Genomic DNA, 15,650 nt, shown 5'->3' on the forward strand with positions numbered 1-15,650 from the left:
CAACATTCTCTTTTCTGGGTTGATATTGGATAAGTGGATGGAAACTTTAAATAAAAGCAGCCCATTTAATATGACAATCAGAGATTTGTGGCTGACTAAGGAGATGTTTGATACTTTGTTGGTCAGTTTTGATCATGAATTCAGATTCCATTAGATAGTGTTTCCGTTTATGTAAGGCTTGAACTACAACTAACAATGCCTTATTAAAGGTAGAATATTTCAGTTCAGAAGGTTTAAGTTTGCAACTAGAATAGGCTATGGGATGTGAATCTCGCATAAGGACAACTCCTATTCATGATCTACTAACATCAGTGACTACTAGAAAGAATGATCAATTAAAGTCAGGTAATTGCAAAATAGGTGTATGTGTTAAAGCATGTTTTAATAAATCAAAAGGCTTTTGTTGGTTATCAGACCAATGATATACAACACCTTTCTTTAATAGTTTTGTCAAGGCAATGCAATCAATGAAAAATTTCTCACAATTTTTTTATAAAAGCTAGCAAGACCTAAGAAAGAACGTAACTCATGCACATTTTTAGGAATTAGCCAATTCAGAATTACTTCTATCTTTTTAGGATCAACTTGAATACCATCAAAAGAAACAATATAACCTAAGTATTCAATTTGGGTTTGGAAAAATTCACTCTTGTCAAGGTTAGCATATAATTGATTTTCTTTCAACAATTTGAAAACCAAAGATAAATGTTCATAATGCTCATTCTCATTCTTACTGAAAACCAATCTGTCATTAAAGAAAATAATTACACAATGCTGAAACTTAAAAAATATATGATTCATCATACATCTGAATGTAACTGGTGCATTGGTCAAACCAAAAGGTATAACAAGAAATTCATAATGACCAAATTGAGTTTTAAATGCAGTTTTAAAAATGTCAGGTGTATCCAATTGTACTTGATGATATCCAGATTTGAGATCTATCTTGCTAAAAATAGTGGCTCCTTGTAGTTTATCCATGAGGTCGTCTATCCTAGGGATCGAATATCTATTCTTAATAGCGATCTTATTTAGGGCATGATAGCCAATGTACATCCTATAGGTATTATTTTTATTCTTAACTAATAGGACATGTGCAGCAAAAGGAGAACTACTGGGCCTAATGTATCCTTGGTTCAATAGTTCTTCAACTTGTGCTTGCATTTCTTTCTGCTGGATCCGATTGTGTCTATAAGGTGCCTTACATGGTGGTTGAGAACCTGGGATTAAGTCTATTTTATGGTCTTAAATATGTGTAGGTGATAAACTAGGGGATAAATCAGCAGCAAAACAATTTTTAAATTGTGAAAGAAATTGTGCGTGCCTAGGATGCATCTGATTTTCCTTAGCTTAAATTTCATTCACCCATACTAAGTATGATTTGCTATCTTTTCTCAATGCACGTTTAGCTTGTGTGTAACTAAGCAAGGGAAATTTATCAAAGGTGTGCGTTCCATGTAATGTGATTTGTTTTTCGTTAGAATGAATTTTCATGGAATGTGCGGAATAATCTATGTCAGGATTATATTTATGACGCCAAGGCATTCCTAAAATAATATCACCAGCTTGCAAAGGCACAACCAAGAAATTTCTGCGCTCAACATAATCGCCAATTTCTAAATCATGAACTTCTTGTGTACCATTGTATCTAATGCCTAAGAATGCAGCCTTTATGTAATAATGAGTTGGTACATTAGGTAAGTTCAATTCTTTGAGCAACTTCACAGAAATAAAATCATGTGTGCTCCCATCATCATGTAAAATAGTCTTTTCGTGACCATGCACAAGATATTTCATCGTTAATAATGAATGAGGATTTGGCATACCTAGTAAAATATATGAAGCAATACCGATATCATCATCATTTTCCATGAAATCTCCCATTTCTTCATGGTCTTTGTCTTCAATTACTCCCAAGTAATTGATTTGAATAGTTGGCTTCTTAGATTGACAGTTTAATGCTAAGTGTCTAGGTCATTTACATTTGCAGCAAACTATAGACTTTGCTTTGGAAACATTATTGGTAATAAGGGCTGGAAATTTAGGTATGTTGGGATTTGGTTGGAGAGATGGCTTAGGATTTGAATTTGTGTTTGATGGTAAAGAAGGAGATTGAGTCCAAGGTTTACGAAAAAAAGAAGGAACAAAGCGATTTTGATTGAATCTTCGAAAGTTAAAATTGAATTGCTTTGTACCAAAGTTACTATTAGTTGGAAATTGTTGTGGTCACTTTTCTCATCCACAAATTTTGTTTTCAGCATCATGGGCTAAGAAATCATATCCTCCAAAGTCTTTGGCTTGAACATGTTCACTTTCGCATAAAAGTGACCAAGCAAACTGAACATATACTTGCGCTTGTGGATCACCTCAAGAACATCTTCAAGCATTCAAAGTTGAAGTAAGGCACTCCAGAAACACTTAGTGTATTGTGGGATGGATTCACGATCTCTTTGTTGTAGAAGATCCCATTGTTTGACTGCTTTTTCATGGAATTGAGGTGGAAGAAAATTCTACAAAAAGTGACACATTTGAGTTTATATTTTTCAGCATACTACTCTTCATGGAAATAATCATCAAACTGACTGATAAAAGCGAGAATAATTTTTCCATCATGTTGCCCATTAAAAGTACGAAATTTGAAATTTCTTTTACTTATCTTTTCTTCTTTCTTGATGAGAGATTGTGCTTCGAGTGTCATGTTAATCGTACGTCGAATAACATATTTGGGTTGCATTCCATTTTGATCGACATGTGGATCATTGAAGAGTAGCCAATTGCACTTGCAAAGTTTGACGTGCTCTTCGTTCCTCTTGAAGTTGCATCATAATTAGGTCCAAATTTTGCTCCATGGTTGGTTCCAGCAAAGCACCTTTGGCCATAAAATCTTCCATGTTTTGATTGGACATCCTACAAAATCTCAAACAACCTCACACACTCGAAATCTTACTAGAGGGATGAGTGTAGCTTAAATTTGGGTTTACAAGGATTATTATTATTTTTAACTATGGTTTTTTGCAATTTTACTTCTTTTGTGGGTACGATAATTGATGATGGACTTCTTCCAACAAATATTTCTTCCGTGTAGACTGTGTATGACAGCCTGCTTGCTGAAAATTGACTTTGTCAAATTGCAAGTGTGAACAAAGGCTTGCTGAAGATTCAAAATAAGTTCAAGATTGATTTGGTGTGAACAACTTCTATGGAGGAGATTTAAGAGCAAAGTCTTTAAGCTTTAATAAAGCTTAACTTTAAGCTTTTAAAGAAAATCTTCAACTAATATTTTGGTAGCGCACAGGACGACGGCAGCTATTTGTCAACGTCGATTGCGATGAGTACATCTTGAAGCCTTGCTGAAATTTGATGAGCTTTAGCTCTTTCTTAAGCTTTAGAGCTTATAAGCTCAAACTAATTGAAAATCTCTTATTTGTTTCCCTGAGAAGAAAACGTCTTGCAAAGGAGCTTCCGAAGTGGTCCTCCATCGCATGAGAGTGATCCTTTGCAATTTGACAACACATCAAGGGATTCTTCATCACTGCCAGGAATACCCTGGTATTTACCGTTCGTCACGAGACTGCTTGTAGAGCCCGTTTGTTCCAAGAGCTTCGCCTTTGCGTGAGATGGTAAGCGATTGGAAGCCCTTGATCTCAGCTCCACTTTGATATCACTGATATGCAAATCAGATGCTGAATGCGTGTGTAGTGAGTGCTGAAAGGTCCCCAAGAACAAAGAACTCTACTAAAACTCATAAAGCAAGAAGAAAGGTTTGCATGACATGAGACAAAAAGACAAATTCGGTACAATCTTCCCACGTGCCTTGTGTGAGTGCTCCACAAGACATGCATTTATAAAATTATTAATCTCCAAGCTAAAAAATAGCCCAATTTACAATTAGCATGCTTTGGCTTTTGTGTATGCTTTTGCCCAAATAAAGAATAAAGCAGTTGAGCGGCCCAAAAGTCGCAGGATGTGCCCAAATACAATGTCCAATAATGAAATATTTAAACCAAGCACCTATGCGCATACAAAATAATAAATATTTATCAAGTGCTTCAATAAATAAGTGCACCTAAATAAATATTAGCACTACGCCTTTAATGATAAGACGTGCGCCCATTAAAAATGATGATTTCTTTTAGGTAATCTAAATACACGCCATTGCACGATGCTTCCCAACGCCACCACTGCCTGCTCTACACATCAATTGAAGCATTCACAATTGTTAAAAAAAAAATTAAAAAAAATTAACAAAGGTGAATACCTAGCAATCTTCAGCTACAAAATAAATAAATAGGTTGGAACTCTGTCCTAACCTTAATTTAATATGAGTGCACTCTAAACTCGTAAATGTCTATTAATTTAAATATGTGTTTTGCGGAGTCACCCGTTGTGGAATCACCCACGTGCACATTAAATTAATTAGACGCCCAAAAAGTACATGCATCCCCATCAACTTCTCGCACAAGGAATCCACCTTGTGTACAAGCCTCGACAAATACATATAGTTTTACGGAATCCATCGTAAAACCTCACGGAATCTATTGTAGAATAAAAACCTCACGAAATCCACCGTGGAATATGCCTCCTGGCATCATGCATGGGGGAAGGAACAAATGCATTCAAGCTTGCTTGGATGGACTTAGACTTCTCTTCCTCATATTTTTCTCCTTCTCACCTTTGAAAGATTGAACTCCCAACAACTTTTAGTTTAACTTGTTTGTTTAGAGCCATGAGTTTTGGCATTACAAGGCTTGATACAAGCCACATCCATCTAACTCACATAATCTTATCCAGCTACTCATCTACTCTATCAAACATAGTAGGTAGTCCATGCATCTAAACCCTCTGTTCTTCTATTCTTCTTTGTGTTGGTGATTCTCTTTTGTTGTGCACTCTCATACCTTTTGGATTTTTGTACTAATTTGAGTAGTTTTAGGTTTCAAGTCCTCCATCTACTGGTACCAACTTATCCACAGTTGTCTACACCCCTTTATGGTGCATACCTGGGGCAAAAGCCTTTGCATTATTCATCTTCTCTCAAATGGAATTGTTGACATAGAGCTGTCATCTCACCTATTGATACCCATGATCTACATGTTCTAACTTAGCTGGGGCCTTGGATGTTTCAACCATGACTTGGTGGCTATGCCTTTTCATTCTAAGTTTCTTTGTCTCAATGTTTGATGTGCACTCTATGTTTCTCCCTGCAAACCCTCCCATCTCTCAACATTGCATTAGAGCATACGGTTCTCTTGATAGCTAAGTGGTGGGAAAATTGCCAATTTATAGATGGATGGGCCCTCCCAAATTAGGGTTTGGTTTATGGGACATTGACACTCTCTTAGGATCACATTTCTTGTAGTGAAAGCTTGGTAATTTACATGTTTTGGGATTGTCTAAAGAGTTAATTCAGTTTATAATACTATTTTTCCACTCATTCCTCTCATCATCTCCAATTGGGGTTGTGATCATCCAAAGGTTTCCTACACCTACATTTGGTTCTAACTATTGTTTTGTCAGCATCATTCTAGCCCTTTATTCAACTCTCGTGGCCCCTATTCAAGTGTTATGCTACTCTCATCACTAGGACCTAGTGGATTGTTGCATTTTTGTCCCTATAGCTTGCATTGCTCATCATTTGGAGAACTTTTCAACTTTGCCCTAATTTTGCATTTGCATCTGCAATAGGCCATTTTTGCATTTTCAATACTTTTATTCATCAATCTCAGCTCCCAACTAGGGTTTGGCTTATGGGGCACAATGACTCTCTAAGAACGCATTTAAAAAAAATGAAAGTTTGGTAATCAACATGTTTAGGGACCATTTTAAAGAGTTGATTAGTTTAGAATGCTTTTTTTAGCTCAACACAAGCTGCTCGATACTAAGCCTCACTAACTTCTTCACTAAAGGGAGAGTTTGGAAGGATCATTAGCTGCCATGGTCTCAGTCTCATAAGCAAAACTTAATGAATTGGTTGAAAATCAAGTTTTTCACTATCATGAAGTTGTTGTTGATTTTCCTATTGCAAACCTTCAACACACTACTAAATTTGATCAATGTCAGGTGTAATTTGGTAAAATAATGGCATCAAAATGGTCAAAACATAGCATTGGTTGTACATTGGGTTGGTTTTTGCAATCCATGGAGGAACCATTTTGACTCATGGAAAGAGACAACTGTTGTGAGAGAGCACAATGAAAGAGAAGACATGAGCACATAGAGAGAAGGGAATAGAAATACTATGATGAAAGAAGACAATGGAAGGAGGAAATTTGCATTGAAGTTTCAATGAAAGTTGAATACAAAGAGGAAGTGTGCAATAGAAGAGGAAACATGAACATGGAGAGAAAAGGGAAGAGAAGATTGCAACGAAAGAAGAAAATGGAAGGAGAAAATCTCCCCTAAACTATGTAGTCACGCATTTAGCTTTCATTTATAGTTCAATGCAAATTATGTCCTTCCATTCTCTTCTTTCATTTGCTCTCTTTCTCTTCCCTTCGTCTCCATGTTTATGTTTTCCCTTCGTTGCACACTCTCACATTGTATGATCACCAAAGTGAGGACTTAAAGGTTCTATGAAAAGAAGGCTAAACTCAACTTGTTGTTTCGAGCAAACTCGATGCAAAGAACCCAAAATTTCTACCTTGTGTCTTTGAAGCATTTGAGGCATCTACAACTTTTCTTTTACAAGGTATAGTTGATTTTCCCTCACTCAATTAGCCAGACCCCAAAATGTAGGAGTTCTTTGTGTGTTTGTAGGTCTAGAGATGTTTGATTATTCAAATGTGAAGAGTATTTGGTCTTCCTTCGGTAGGTGGTCCTATCAATCAAACCATCATGAAGCCTCAAAGTGAAGACCATTTTCTCCTCTCTTTGCTTCTGTTCAAACACAGGAGAGAAAGTGTAGAATAGACATGAAGTTAACAGATAACAATGTACTTTTATCTTTCTTCATTATTCTCTAACTGAGAAAAATACACAATACTTACATCAAACTAGGTCTGATTGACCATAGTAACTAACCATGACTAACTAGAGTTAAGTCAAGTGTACCCGACTTATTTAAGACACACACATGCTGGTTGCAAGCTAAGCAACATAGTTGTCATGTCAAGGATAAGATAGTAGTAGATGAGCTTGACTCTCTCAACACTCCCCCTCAAGCTCAAGAAAGATACAGTTCTCCAAGTAGCTATCTGAAATGACTAAACTTATCTTTACCTAGTGACTTGGCATAGATATCAGCTACTTGATCATCTATCTTGACATGCAAGAGATCCAGCTTTCTTGCAAGTACCATCTCATGTATGAAGTGATAGTGTACAATGTCACTAGAGCCTCTACTTGCATATCCAAATCAACCATCAACTTTAGCAACCAAGTAATCTCACAAGTTGATAATGTGGCACCTCTGTAATGTGCCTCGATACTATATAGTGCAACTATCAATTACTTCTTGCTATTGTAGCTAATCATCCCACTGCCAAGGCTGAATGCATAGCCACTAGTAGACTGTCTATCATAAGGACATCTTGCCAAATCTACATCAATGTGTCCCATGAGCGTTAGATCCTTGTCTCTCTCATAAAAGAGTGTCTAGCCTTGACATAACGCATGATCCTTCTCACTGCATCCAAATGGGGTTTCATGGGCTTCTACATAAACTGACTATATAAGCCCAATTGCATAGCTAAGATCAGGCCTAGTGATGGTCAAATATATCAAACTTCCCACCATTTTCCTATACATGGTAACATCTATAATTTTAGCTCTCCTGTGTCTGCATCCAATTTGATATTTTGATCCAATGGAGTCTCAAGTGTTTTACGATTTGTCATGCCATACTTCTTCATCATATCTAATGCATATTGTTTCTACATTAGCCAAAGTCCATTGGCTGAATTTACCACTTCAATGCCCAAAAAGAACTTTAGTTTACCCAAATCTTTCATGTCAAATCCATTTTTTAGCATAGTCATCACATCTTGTATTCCAATGTCCTCATCACCTGTAATAATGAGATTATCTACATAGATGACTAGCATAACCAAACTGGCATCTGTCATTGTGGTAAATAAACTATGATAAACCACTCAATTTAAAGCTAAGACTCTGCAAGTGACTACTAATGCATGCATGCCAAGCTCTTGGAGCCTATTTCAGCCCATAGAGAACCTTTTTCAGCTCGTAGACATAATCTAGATACTATAAATACTTCTTCTTCTAGATCACCATTCAAGAATGCATTCTTCACATCCATTTGCTATAATTTCCAACCCTTTACTGTAGCCAAAGCAATCACAATTCTGAAAGTTGTCATATTGGCAATAGGGGTGAAAGTTTCTTCATAGTTTAAGCCATACTGTTGAGTATACCCTTTTGCTACCAACTTGGCCTTGTATATTTCAATGATGCCATTAGACTTGCATTTAACTTTATATACCCATTTACAACCAATAGTCTTTTTGCCTTTAGGCAATGCAACCAATTCCCAAGTCCGATATTTCAGCCAATGTAGTTATTTTCTCATCCATTGCTTTGCACTAGTTTTTATCTAAGACAACTTCCCCAAACATAGTAGATTCTTTGTACTCCATGATCTTAGTCATGTGCGCATAATGCTTCGTAGAATATCCAATGTATGTAAGTCAATCACTTGGGTACCTCACCCTTTGCAAGTGTTTCCATTGCGGTGCACTACTTGATTTCCCTCTTTCATGAGGTGAAACATATCTACTCTACTTGACACCAAGAGTATACACAAATAGAATTCCAAGCTCATTGTCCAAGCTATCAACCAAATCATATCCAAAAGTCATCATGCCAGAAGCATAATCAAAAACATTTTCTTTTCCTCTACTTTCTACATCATTTCTCCCCCTCACTAACATAGTGTTGTTAGTGGATGGTGACACATAACTACACAATCTACCAGTCCAAGGAGATACACTAGGAGATACATCACCTGTAGGCCTAGACAAAGTAGTACTCTATTGTGGAACAAAAATAAAACCATGTTGTGAAGGCAAATCAATAGGGATAGCAGTAGATGATGCATACCAAGAAGCCATTTCATCAAAGATGACATCTCTACTGAATAGTGTTTCCCATGTAAACAAATTAAAACATTTGTAGGCCTTCCACTTTTGAGCATAATCGATGAACACACTCTTGTGTGCCATAGGATCCAACTTCTTCCTCTTTTCATTTGGGATATGGACGTATGCAATGCATCCAAAATGATAGTGACATGATTTGGAAAGCCAAATTGCGTATGTCATTGTAGGGTGAAGCTAAATCATGTATGTTATTGTAGGGTATTGTATGGTTTGTGCCCCATTAAATTTGGATCTAAAGCAGGGGCAATAAATTAGTTCTTGTCATTTGCATAGTCTGCAGGATGGTGCAAAGTGTAAAGAACATGGTTACTTGTGAGAAAGTTCTAGTGTGTCCAACAAGATGACAGTGCCCCATACTATCAAAAAGTGCCATAGAATTATTTGCTTACATGTTGAAAAACCATATATTTCCAGCACCAAATGTCATGCTAGATGCAAGGTCCTTTAGCACTTCCCCTTGTACTAATTGGTCCATCACGTGTTATAATTCAAAAATCTCCACAACCCTTATGCACAGCACTTATGTAACCATTTCGTTCTTCCCAACTTTCCTTCTCCTTGGACATGTAGCCATATCCATGTGATCTATCACATACATTAGTAGTCCTGTTCCATTCAATTGATCATTGAGCTAGATCCATCTCTTTGCATGCTCGAGAGAACAATGTGGGGGTAGAGAGAAAGTAGTGGTAACTCTTTAGGATAACTTGAACCACAATTAGAGAGCATCCATCTCGTCAAAATGTTCATTGATAATTGTGCATTTCCTTGATCCTATGTCCATATGTAGGATTTCCTCTCTTGTGCCAACCGTAGGGGCATATAGGTCAATGAAGGCTTGCACCTTTCTTGCCAATTCTTTGAGTGAAATCCAACCAACTTTTTGGTCACCACTCATACTTTGTGTGATTATCGATGTGAGAAAATTTTTATTGTTTTACTCAACATAAGAATTTGTTTTCTCTTTTTCCCTTCTTAAATTGCTCCTAGCCTTATGCTACACAATGTGATCATATTGATCTTGCATTTCCTTGCAACAAAATTAGTTTAAACTATGTTGTTGGCCTTGTCACCTATAGATTTAGCCATATTATCACCTTTGACCTTTTTTCCTTTCATAACCTTATCATTACCTTCCTTTTGGAGTTTCTCAAGGCATTCATATACAAAATGGCTATTCTCATGGACAAGCGTACAAATGATTGGGGAATTTAAGAGAACTTGATTCTGCACACCACATCAAGCACCTTAACATAATCAAGTTCAAAAATTTTGAAGGCTTTGAACTTGTGATTCCATACTATGCATGTATGTCTCTTTTCTCTAGGGTTAGTAGACATAGGGGGTGCATAGAGAACCTTGCCCATGGTTTTCGCAAGTTCTTTGACATTGGCCTCAAATAAGACATGCATATTAGTAAATGACACCCAAACCAAACATTTGGACAAGAGGACCTCATTCGGAGTGATTTTGGTAGACTAGGGCAAAAAATGTTCTAGGTTAATTGTGTAACCAATTGGGCATGACAACATCCAACCTCTCAGAGACAATGAGAACTTGATAAAAACTCCAACTAGCTTAAAATAAAATGTTGCAATGAGCTAGATTATGATCAAATTGCACCAAGAGCTCATCATTAGAGTGAAACCTCCCCATAGAATACACATCATAATGAGCTAGATTAGCATTAAATTGCATCGCGAGTTCATCGTTAGATAGAAGCTTGCCCATAGAATACAAAAATAAGACAGATGAAACAAAATTGAAGTACCTAAGAATACTCATGGATGTTTTGTGAACCCTTTTGCAAATGAAGCAAGTGAGTGTCTCTATGGAAGCAACTACCATGGTTTGCAAAATAACTTGTGCATTAAAGCTTTGACTTTTGTAACCATGGTGCATATGAGTTGGCTCCGTCTCCTCATCTTCTAACAACTTGGATACTTTCAATTTGCCACCTCTCTCCATAGGGTCTTCTTCTCCAAAGCACTTCACATAACATGGACATCAAAGGATTAAACGAAGCAAGCATATAGTCCATGTTGCATGCTTCTATCCAATTGCTCCTCTTGAAGTGATCTTATACACTAATGCACATTCGACAATATATGTTGTTTGGGTTTTCAAATGCATGTGATAGTGACTTGTTCTCTAGAGTGTTATTTGTTTACTTGCAATATGTCAAATATGTTAAGATTTAAATAATAAAATGGAAGGTCCTAATTGAACTTATAATTATAGTCATTTTTGGATGTATGTCTTTATGTGTTTGAGTTTCATGTCATTGAAATGTTTCCATAAGGGAAAATTTTGCCTTATGTTTGTAGTAGTTCTTGTAAGGGCATGCTATAGTAAGGAATTTTTTTGCCTAATGTCTATCGTTAAGGGCATCCTAAGTGGGATCTTACCTATTCTTGAGGGAACTTTACCCCTATTTAACAAGTACTTTGTAAATTTTCATTTTCTTACTTTTCTTTTTTCATAGAGCTTGATTCTTTCCCTTCTTAAGCATCAAAACTAGCACAAGAGAAGACAAAGTTGACATAAGGTGATGCTGGATTGTTGGTACATAATCTTTATTTTTATTCTCTTCACACGCGCGCGCACACACGCGCGCGCGTACACACACACACACACACTCACACACACACACACACACACACACACACACACACACACACACACACACACACACACACACACACACACACACACACACACACACACACACACACACACACACACACACACACACACACACACACACACACACACACACACACACACACACACACACACACACACACACACACACACCTCGCCCCTCGCCCCATATGGAGCTTCGAAGTTTTTTGGGGTACTAATGCCATTACAATGTAATTTTTTATGCTAGCCAATATTATCTTCCCCTTAGTCTTTCTTCCCCTTCAACTCTAGGTAGTATACAAAACCAATTTGCTTTGCTCTCTTGGGCTTGTCCTCGTATTTTAAAACAATGACATTAGTCCTTCCCTCCCCCTCCCAACAATAATTCCCCCTAACTAGTTCTCTCCTCCTCCCTTGAACATAATGTACATGCACATAATGTTGAAGTGGGATTGGAAATTAACCCTTGTTTTTCTCCCTTGGTCAACTAGGCCTTCATGTATTGCTTACTTTGGAATTTAGGAACTTACTCACATCCCCAACTTCTCCTTGGGACCCCCTAATTTCCCTAAATCTATTTAAACCAACAATGCAATGTAAAATTATATCCTTGCATAATAAATGCCCTAAAACTAACTATATACCCCCGCCCCCCCCCCCCCCCCCCACTGGTCTCTCTACAACTAAGGGCAAATACAAGCCCATGGTTAATCTAACCATAACTTAGTCTAGAGCTAAACGGGGGAAGTTTTATCATATCACACTCTCAAATATTGGGAATGCAATTGCAAAGATCAAACTGCTGGCTGTTGACAATTTGGATACACTCATCAAGGAAGATGAAAGGAACTTCAAAACAATGGATGGAGTCTTCCAAAGGTATCATCCACAATTTATTCTCCCATACTAATGTAATGTTCACGAAAGAAAATCCTAGGCTAAGGAAATTCGTAGAAGTGGCCACACCTTCTCTAATAGACCCTAGCCTAAGGAAAGCACTAATCCCTTATGAATTCTTTGAAGTTGATGCATAGTTTTTAAATACCACTTGGGAGACTCCAAAATGGTTGAATTGCTATGACCAAGGATCCTAGATTGATGCCTTTATTCGGCCAAGACTGTTGGAATTATACTTACACTCTTGCATATAGCAGCCTTAGGCATATGGTGTCTTCACTCTCTCACATCACCTATTTCGGTGGAAATGTGGCCTTTGCCTGGAGAAAATGATGTCTCCAACATATCGTAATTTTATTATTGCTTAGCACATGAAGGGACTTCATCACTCTCTAGGACTACTATTCTGAATGCTCCTCTATCTATGGCATTGTTGGAAGTTGGCAAATGTAACTTTGCTCATGGCATCTCTGTCTCCACTAAGTCCACTAAACCAAATGAAGGTAAACACGACTCCAAATTTATATGTGAGGTGTTCAACTACCTCAAACCATTCATAAAATGTTATTGTGACTTAGTTGGTCACAAGATTGAATGAAAGAATAACTCAAATTTGTGGTTTGGTCATGCTATTTGGCATGTCATGCACAATGTCGATAGTGTTCCAAGCAAAAACACTTATTCTCAAGATATTATTTTTCAAATGGCTAGCTACCATTAACACTTAGGATGCTGTTAAAGTAACCTTGGTGTTCACATATTTTTGAGAAAAGGTCATGACTACAGCAAAGAACCTTATGATCAATAATGGTTTGCAAGGTACCGTTAGAGCCACAGCCATGTAGAGAGAAACACAATCCTTCTAAAGGTAGCCATAGACTGCAAGGCCAATATACACCTAGAAAGTTTGGGTTTAGAAATACTACTACTTCTACCCAAGGTTCAAACAATAGTTTGAATACTTTTCATAATTTAAAAAGAAAAGGAGTTTCACTAGATGATTGTATCTCAACAACTAAACGATGGTTGTTTGACTAATGGTTGTAGAGAATGATTATTTAGCTTCATGGCTGTAAGGATATTAGTTGTGTCAAGTCTCATTTTAAGAGCATGCCCATCGCATTTTGTAATGGGTTATTAGACCTGGCCAAGCTAAAGAATAGCTCAAAGAGTTCTTCTACCTACTTAATCAACCTCTACCTCCAAACAAAACATCTTTGATAGCCTCATCCTTGGATGGTAATCTTTTCCATCTCTTAGTGATTCTCTCTATAAGCGTATGGATACCTTTTGTGGTACCTTCACACTTGAATGTAACAACCATCTATATAAAAGCAAGTTCTACTTCAAGAACACACTTCATGTGGGAACTTTGGATTTAAATGTTAGTACGGATGAAAGTATTAGGCTCATGATCAAAGGATTGAATCATATCCCTTCCAGGAATTATAATATAAAGGAGGCTCATGATGCCCTTTTTATTGGTTTTATAGAATTGTCACACCATCTCCATATTGAGAATAATGGTTACCAAGACAAAGTCTCGTGCTATATAACCAAGTAATTAAATATAGTAGTAGCTTCTACTAGGTCTATCCATGTTCAAAATTCAATCCCACGGATATCTCTAATTCACTTATTAGGGATTTCTATATAGCTAGAATAGACAAAGCCTTTAATAACACCTCATTCTTTTGCAAGTAGCCAGGGATTGACCTTGCAATGGAAATATTCAACAGGAACGACTTTAAAGGTTGTGATTTGGAAGCACACATGATTGGGGAAACGCAACAAGCATCCCTTCACTACCTACACCTAGAAATAGGGGACTACCAATAAAGAATTCCCCTCTTGATGGGCATATATAAGGCTCACAAAGGGGACTTCATACGGATCAGAAATGCCTCTCACGCTATGTACTCTCAATGTTCCAAAATTGTTGCTATGTTGCTCTCCTCCTACAAAGTAGAGCTAATGAGGCTTTGTGTAGAGTTAAATAGGAAAGTTGCACTATGGATAGGAATCAATATCAAAGATTTTTGGATTGTGGATTCAAGCCAACACGTTTTCATTAACCTACCTAACACAATATTCAATGCCTTTTCAACTACTAATATTGAAAAATGTTATGAAAACATTTGGCATAATGGCAAATTTGGCCTCATTATGGTTGGGTCATTAGCATCATCATCAAATGGGCCTTTGAGCGGTGATTTTTGACCTCGAGAAGTGCTTAAAAATAGCCAAAAAATCATAATTTCAAGGGAAAAATAGAGTTCATCGAAGGCGGTAGTTGCAATCAGTACGATTTTAAGCGACATGCCCCTAAAGTGCTTTAAAGACCCACCAAGCAATGGTTGGGGAATTTTCATAATTTTTTGACATGTCAGATGAGCCTTCGGGAGATGCTTGGCAGTGGGGGACTTTGAGACGAGTGTGCAAAATTTTTTAGCTTGCAAAACGGACACCGGATGCGAGATGGGAGTGCCCAGAGGTCAAGGCCAAAACAAAATCAAGTGAAAAAGGACTTAAGGGATAAGGGGGGGTGTGAACCTTGGGGTCTCACCCCCCACATTGATTTCGTGGGGGGGACGGGGGCCGTTTTTTCTGGACGTGGTAGAAAAATGGCGCCACACTCCCCTCAATGGAAAAAAAAAAGAGATGGGGGGCTGAAGAACAACCCCCCCCAACTGATTACAGCAATGATCTTGTGCTTCTCTACACTCTCCATTTCCATCTCTCGTGTGTTCAATGGCTGCCCAGATGAAGAGAACCAGATCTAGTCTTTCTCTTTCCTCCCTCTCTCTCCCCTTTATGGGCTGTTCATGCGCATCATCTTGAATGAGGAATTAGGAAGGAGTGGGTGAAATGTGTTTCTATGGGGAAAAATGGAAAATAAAATTGAATTTCAGTATACTGGAATGGTTGGCATGAAAAAATTAGAAAATAATAGTGATTATTGTCAATTAAATGTTAAAAAAGAAAAAACAG

The sequence above is a fragment of the Lygodium microphyllum genome, chromosome 9 (assembly GCF_053477565.2).
Source record: "Lygodium microphyllum isolate KBCC chromosome 9, Lygodium_microphyllum_v1.1.10, whole genome shotgun sequence".
Taxonomy (NCBI): domain Eukaryota; kingdom Viridiplantae; phylum Streptophyta; class Polypodiopsida; order Schizaeales; family Lygodiaceae; genus Lygodium; species Lygodium microphyllum.